Source organism: Chinchilla lanigera, unplaced genomic scaffold, assembly GCF_000276665.1.
Source record: "Chinchilla lanigera isolate Chin_1 unplaced genomic scaffold, ChiLan1.0 scaffold00054, whole genome shotgun sequence".
NCBI lineage: Eukaryota > Metazoa > Chordata > Mammalia > Rodentia > Chinchillidae > Chinchilla > Chinchilla lanigera.
This window is the reverse complement of record NW_004955455.1, coordinates 357,405-365,942: the sequence shown is the minus strand read 5'-3', so window position 1 is coordinate 365,942 and position 8,538 is coordinate 357,405.

Here is an 8,538-nt window from a genome sequence, read left to right as displayed (position 1 = left end):
CTTTGCAATAAATGATTGTGGTACAACTCGACATCTACATGCAAAAGAAAATCTAAACAAAGACTTTAGATTCTTCACAAAAATTAACTTAAAATGGATTGTAGACCTAAATGAAACAAAAGTATAGAACCCTTAGAGTTTCATAGAATAAAACCTCCACCGCCTTGGTCCTGATGACTTTAGACACAAAATCGAAATTTTCATTAAAATTTAAAACAGCCTTGTGATGGACACTGCCAAGAGTATGAGAAGACAAGACAGGAACTAAGAGAAAATATTTGCAAAAGACACATTTGATAAAGGACTGTTATCCAAAATACACAAGGATCTCTTAAAACTCAACACTAAGAAACTATACAACATGATTTTAAAATGACCCAAACACTTTGACCAGCACTTCACTGACGAAGTCACACAGATGGAGGAAGAGATACAAGTGAACGTATGAAAAGAATCTCCACATCATATGTGACCAAGGAATTGTAAATGAAAACAGATGCCACTGCACACTTATTGGAATGGCCAGCACCCAGGACACTGACAACACCAAACACAGGCGAGGATGTGGAGCAGCAGGAGTTCTCATTCCTTGCTGGTGGGAATGGAAAATGGTATGATCACTTTGGAAGACAGTATGGTAGTTTTGTTACAAAACTAAACATACTCTTCCCAAGTGATTCAGCAATTGCATTCATTAGTATCTACCCAAAGATGTTGAAAGCCTATGTTTATATCAACCTACATATACCTATGATACCATCATGGTGTAGATTTGTGTCATATGCATTTGTCCAAACCCACAAAATACACAACTCCAAACCACACAAAACCTGTGCGTGGATGTTTACAGCAGCTTTATTCATCATTGCCATTTAAAAGCAATCAAGATGTCCTTCAGTAGGTGAATGGGTAAGTAATCTGGGGTACATCCTGGCAATGGGACGTCATTCAGCATGAAAAATAAATGCACTATCAAGCCATAACAAGACATGGATGAACCTTAAGTGCAAATTATTAATTGAAATAAGTCAATATTAACAAGCTATCTACTGTTTGCTTCCAAGGATATGGCAGTCTAGAAATGGTAAAACTAGGCAGGCACTAAAAATGTTAGTAAGTGACAAAGTTTGAGGTGGTAGAGGTAAGAATGGATGACTAAGTAGACCACAGAAGATTCTTTTAGGACAGTGAAACTACAGTGTAGGATACTATCACAGTAGATTTGTGTCATATGAATTTATCCAAACCCACAAAATAGACAACTGCAAGAGTGAACCCTGATGCAAACTGTAGACCTTTGAGTGACTGAGATGTACCCTCACATCAGTGGTGAGAACATACCACTGCGGTGGGTGATGTTAATAATGGGGGAGACGATGCATGCGTGGGAGACGGGGAGCGTAGGGGAAATCTCTGTACCCTCCCTCCGTTTTGCTGTGAGCTTAAATTTTCTCTAAAAAAATAATATCTCTTTGTATTAAATGTCCAATTTTGGAAATATGATTGGGACCTAGTTCTTAACATCCCCATCCACTCACATCAAGTTGATAATTCTCATGCCCTTCTCAACATATACCCTAACCACTAATAATCATATTTCAGAAAAGCATATTTTAATATTGATTGTCTGGAAGAGAATACACATCATTTACAAAGCTTTGGGGTTTTGATGAAGGGACTGATCTTTGCAAGTTAATATTTCAGTGATTTCACCTTCAGATTAACAAATCTGATTGTTTCAGTTTCCAAGCTGGAAATAATTTCTACTCTACATATTTGCTTGTTCCAGATTAGGCCACAACAGAAGGGACTGTTGAGACAGTGCAGTAATATCCAACGATTTGGTGCTTTCACCCTAAGTAAGGATGTGTTTCTTGATTCTTCCAGCCAATCTGATAGGTGTGGAAAAGAATTATGAGACATAAACCAGCAGCTGGCCCCATCACAGGGGCTTGTGCTCCCTGACTCTCACTCCCTGCTGCCCTGCTCCCGACCTTTCCTCATTATTTCTCATGAAACCATGAAAGCATGGGGTAGGAGAAGGCAGAATTTTCTTTTCCTCTTCTAGGGTGGAATGCTTGGATGGTAGTGTCCCAGAAAAAGAAAAAGAAAACCAAAAATCTCTATTCTCAGAGAGGCGGACAGACCTGAAACTTGAATGGTTCCCTAATGTAACTGCTTTAGGTGTTTCTCCCTGTTCCAGCCTCAGACAGCGTAGTTTCCTACTATCAGCCTGCAGGTGTCTCACTAGCAAAAGAGTCACTAGATGGCGCCAGTCTCTTTAGGTAGCGAGGACAATGACTGTTAAGCCCTGTGGTTTATGGAGTCAGACAACTACTAAGTTCTCTTAGATCAAATTATCTCATCCAAACAGGAAGCAGGGAGGTGCAGAGAGGTAAGGTTGCTTATCCAAGGTTGTACAGCTAGAAAGTATTCAAATCCATAAAGCAGTGCCAGAAACTTATGTTTTCTTTGATTTTTTTTTTTTTTGGTTTTTCTCTGGCACCGGGAACCGAACTCACAACCTTGCACTTGCCGGGCAGGCGCTTTGCCGCTGAGCTAAATCCCCAGCACCGTTTTCTTTGATTTTGTTTTGCAGTACGGAGAGTTGTACCCAGAGCCTTCACTCTGAGCTACATCCCTAATCCTTTTTCTAAAAAATTTTAGGTAGGTATGCTGAGTCACTAAGCTGCTGATACTAGAGTTGAATCTGTGATCCTCCTGCCTCAGCCTTCTCCAGAGAGCTGTGATTACAGGCATGTGCCCGGAGACCAGAAGTTTTTATTATAAAAATGTCAATGTTGAAAGAAAGAAAGAAAAAAAGAATTAACTGGAGATGAAGCTCCATGGTAGAGCATTTACCTAGCATGCACAAGGCTGTGGATTTGATCCACAGCACCACACATAAATAAAGAACTATTTTTCTCCCAAAGTTATACTCTTCCTACTTAATTCAATGTTGAAATGGTCTTCTATGAATTAATGAAAACAGCAGATACTTGGGGTTTTTTTTCTTCTCCTGAATATCCAGAATTTTAAAATTTACTATACTATACTCCTTCCTCCAGTCTTCTGGCCCAAAACATTCAAGATTAAGGAGCCCCTCTAATTACCCAGCCACAATGCTAAGTGGAAGGAAATTTAATCTTGTACTGAGTCAACAGATTCTTGTGGGTGACCTACTCCCACTCAAATACACTTAATAATTGTTTCATGCATAGGTACAAATGCACCAAACAATGATAATTATAACCAAGTAATGTTGTATTGTGCCGAGAGCTATTATTATTTAAGGAAAAGCAATTGGTTGTTTTTTTTTTTTTTTTTTTAGAGACACAAACTTGGTATATATTCCAGGCTGAACTCAAATTCATGGTGATCTGCCTACCTCCTTCTCCCAAGTGTTGAGATTACAGGTGTGCACCCTGGTACCTGGCCCAATTTTTAAATAGAATAAAAATGAGATTCCACTTATTTGATAATCATATTAATTAAGAGAAGTAAATTTTATCAGTGTAAGACGTACTACAGGGCTGTAACCTTCACAGTACAAATCAATCTTATTTTAAATGGAAAGAACGTGTGATCTGAAGTTCTCTGAGGAAGACGTGTTTATATTGAAGAGCTTGCAGACTGACCTTGGCTGACTAGTCATTCTGATTGTGAAGAGATACAATATTTTATCCAAGAACCAAAGTTCTGTTAAGCGATCTTTAGTCCTTTTTAACGGCCATTTGCTATCAATCTCTGCATCTGACTTGACTATTAGATAAAAGTCTCCCTTAAAATGTGATTCAGAGTAACTTAAAACCATGTTCTTGGGCCTTGGTCACTCCAAATAAACTTATATTTTAGTTTGGCTCAGAATCAGCAATTTTCTTATTTCCTTTAGAGTCTGCATGATAATAAATCATTAACTTCTGTGAGCAATAAGGACAATATTGTGTCTGTGGCATCTGGACTTAGACATAAACCTTTGTTGAATCACAGTGGTCCAGGTATGTAGCATGTCACTCTGAGCAGGTCACCGTTTCCTCTCAGTCGCCTCAAATGGGCGGTGGGAGCTCACATCACCATGGCCTGAGGGAGGTACAGGAGATAATCTGTGGAATGAGACTGGTACCAACAGGGGCATGATGAGGGCTGCCTGCTGTCGTGACTTAACATCAGGGCCTGGTAAACAAATGCGCTTGTCTCTGCTCCAGCCTCTGGGAAACAGGACAGCCCATAGCCCCGTGCAGCTCTACCACCCCAGGCCCCAAGGAATTAGAAAGGACAGTGTCTTAGCCAGGTGTACAGTGCATCTGGTGGACAAAAAGGAACACTAATGAAGTGTCTCATGAAAAGAATGTTTAAGGCTGGGACAAAGGCTGGCAGAGAGGCCATGAAAGTGGTCCGCCTGTGCTTGGACCTCAACAGTAAGCAAGGTCGATGTGTGACTGAGCCTCATGTGCCATGGAGACCTGCTGCAGGTCTCTAGGTCCTGTGGGCACAGAAGCACACCTTTGGGGCTCTGCTCCATCCCCCAGTGTCTCATTAAGAGCACTGCCTTTGCTTCTCCATTTCCAGTGCCCAGGACACCAGGGTAGTAGATGGACCCCAGCCTGGGCAGAACCATGGAGGCCTCCACAGCCCTGGGCCCTGAATCCCTTTCATATCACTTCCTGAGGGATCTGCTAATCTGTACCCTGGGACCATCTCTCAACTCTGGAGCTTGGCAGGGAGGGACACCACGCTGCTTTTCTTCACAGTCCGTCTGCCATAGGAACTCAGAGGAAAACAGACTTCAATTTTGTGCTTGTCTGTAGCCAAGACACCACAGGACACCCCCATAGATATATGAGGATTAAAGAGAGAAGTTGTGAAAACCAGGCATGGCAGTACATATAGTGTCTCAGCTACTGGAGAGGCTGAGGCAGGAGAATTTCTTGAGCCCAGGAGTTCAAGGCCAGCCTAAACAACTTAGCAAGAACCTGTAGAGAGAAAGAAAGGAAGACAGAGAGAAAGAAAGAAAGGGCTGTTAGTTTGTCAGTACCATACTGTTTTTATCACAGTAGCTTTGTAATATGAACTTTAGGATTCAAACCAAGGATTGTGATATCCAGTGCCTTGCCTTTGTTGCCCAGAATTGTTTTTGCTCTTCTAGATCTCTTCTGGTACCAAATGAATTTTAGGGTTGTTTTCTCTAATCCTGTGAGGTATCTAATGGTATTTTGATGGGTATTGCATTAAATCTGTATAACAATTTTTGGAATATGGCCATTTCAACTATGTTGGTTCTTCCTACCCAAGACAAGAGACAAGAGATATCTTTCCATTTTCTGATATCCTCTTTGATTTCCTTTTTCAGAGTACTGTAGTTTTCAATGTAGAGATCTTTTCTTCCTTTGTTAGATTTATTCTTAAGTATTTTATTTTTTCAATGCTATTGTGTAAGGAGTAGTTTCCCTAATTTCTCTCTGTGAGTTTATAATTTGTGTTCAACAAGGCTATTGATATTTGAGTGTTGGCTTTGTATCCAACTATGCAACTGAATTTAGTAATTAAATCTAGAAGTCATTTGGTAGAGTTTTTGGGGTCTTCTATGTAGAACATCATGTCATCTGCAAATGATAATTTAACTTCTTCCTTTCCTATCTTTATTCCTTTTATTTCTTTCTCTTATCTAATTGCTCTGGCTAATGCTGCCAGAACTACATTGAATAGGAGTGGTGATAGTGCACATCCCTGTCTTATTCCTGATCTTAGAATGAAAGCTTTCAGTATTTGATCATTTAGTATGATATTGGCTGTTGGTTTGTCAAGGATGGCTTTTATCAGCTTGAGATAAAGACCATCTAGTCAAATTTTTGTAGGGCTTTTATCACAAATGGGCTGGACTTTAACAAATGCTTTTTCTGCCTATATTGAGATGATCCTGTAATTTTTACCCTTGGCTGTGTTGATATGGTGCATTTCATTTATTGATTTACATATGTTGAATCATCCTTGCATACCTGGGATGAATCCCACTTGGTCATAGTGTATGATCTTCTTGATGATTTGCTGCATTCTGTTTGTCAGTATCTTACTAAGGATTTTTGACATCTGTGTTCATTAGGGAGACTAGCCTGTAGTTCTCTTTTTTGGTTGGATCCTTCTCTGATTTTGGTATCAGGGTAATACTTGTTTTCAGGAATGAGTTTAGGAGTATTGGTTCTCTATCAATTTCATTAAAGAGTTTAAGAAGTAGTTGCATTAGATTTTCTCTAAATTTCTCATAGAATTCAGCAGATCTGTAGATAAATGGAACTGATTAGAAGATGCAGAAACATTTCCAAACACACTCAACCACCTTATCTTCAACAAAGGGGCCAAACACCTTCACTGGAAGAAAGAAGGCCTCTTTAATAAATGGTGCTGGAAAGACTGACTTTCCACATTCCAAAGACTAAAACTAGACCCATGTCTCTCACCACACATTAAACTAAAATCAAAATGGATCGAACATCTAAATATTAGAACAGAAATACTAAATATGCTGGAAGAGAGAATAGAACTCTTGAAAACATAGGTATAGCAAAGACTTTATGAACAAAATGCCAATTGTATGGAAAATATTATAAAGAATCAATAACTAGGATCTCTTCTTATTAAAAAGCTTTTGCACAGCAAGAGAAAGCACCAACAGAGTGAAAAGACAACCCAGGGTGGGAAAAATTTTTTCCAGCTGTTCCTCAAAGGACCAATATCTAGAATATATAAAGGACTCAAAAAATGCCACCCAAATTTAAAGACCCAACCCAAAAATGAGCATCTGAAATGAAAACACACTTCTCAGATGAAGAAGGACAAATGGAAAATAAATATATGAAAAAATGTTCAACATCCTTGATCACTCAAGAGATGCGAATTAAAACAATGCTGAGATTCCATCTCACCCCAGAAAGAATGGCTATTATCAAGAAATCCACCAATTACAAATGCTGGCAGGTCTATAGGGGAGAAAAGAACCCTTCTTCAGTGTTGGTGGGAGTGTAGACTGGTGCCACCACTGTGGAAATCAGTGTAGATAATCCTCAAAAAACTAATGCTAGAGGTTCCATCTGACCCAGCTATTCCTTTCCTTAGTGTCTTAGTGAAAGAATTAAAAGCATCATACCACAGAAATATACACATACCCATGTTTATAGCAGCACAGTTTATAATAGCTAAGTCTTGGAAACAGCCCAAATGCCCATCAACTGATGAATGGATAAAAAAGATATGGGTTTTTTTTTTCACTCAATGGAGTATTACTCAACTATAAAGAAGGATAAATTTGAGACGTGTCCAGATGAATGGGTGCACCTTGAGACCATACTCTTAAGGGAAAAAAATCAGACACATATATGTAAATATTCCATTGTTTCTGTGGTGTGAGAAACTGAAAGTGTAAATAAGTGTAAATGTACAACAGATATAGTGAAATGGGAAGGGGAACTAGAGGGGGAGGGGGAAAGGGAGGGAAAAGAAAAATGAGAAAAGAAGGAAAAAATTGAAACAAAGCTTTTGTAAGTAAGGAGAAGAGAGACTGAAGGAAGAGGAGTGGAATGTGAAAAAAAAGAAGAATCAAGATATATCATGTACAAGTACAAATTCCCTATGATAAATGTGATCATTATGTATCTCTAAAATGTACTAATAAACTTATTAATTTTTGAGAAGCTGTTATTCTATCATTCACAGAGAAATGAAAGCCAATTTTTTAATAAATGTGGGTTTACAGAAATTCTTTTGTTAAAAAAAAGAAATTCCTTTGTTATATTGATCATTTATGATCAGTTTCTAGGATATAGGAAGATATATATAGATATGTATAAAAATTTCTAATACATTAACATTTAAAAGTAGGTCACTAAAAGGTATATGTAAGATACTCCAGTTTTTGTTTTTGTTTTTGTTTGTTTTTGTTTTGTACTACTGGGGATGAACCCAGAGCCTTCATACTGAGATACATTCCCCGTCCTTTTTAATTTTTTATTTTGAGACAGATTCTTACTAAGTTGCCCAGGCTGGGCTGGAACTTGTGATTCTCCTGCCCCAGCCTCCCAGAGTGCTGGGGATTATAGGTGTGCACCATTATCCCTGGCCCAAATTTCCTTTTAAAGAGTATACATCTGTAGTCTAGTGGTTATGGGACTCTCTAAAACATGAATATATAACTTTCAAAGCCCCAATATGAACTGATTTTTAATGTTAAGTTGATTTTCCAATGCAGTCATAAAAAAGTGCTTATTAGTGAAAATAAATTTTGGGAGTTTCCTGATGATATAAAGTTTTAGGGAAATCAAATATGAACTTATAGCATTTATTAATTTACATATAGTTATGTTTTACATTATATATTTTACCTGAGAAATATGTAAATATTACTGCTTTCTACTTTCACATTTACAAAGCAATTACAGTAAAGCCTTGGTTTGTGAACACAATTCTTTCTGGAAGCATGCTTGTAATTCAAAGCACTTGTATATTAAAGCAAAGTTCCCCATAAGAAATAATGGAAACTCAGATAAT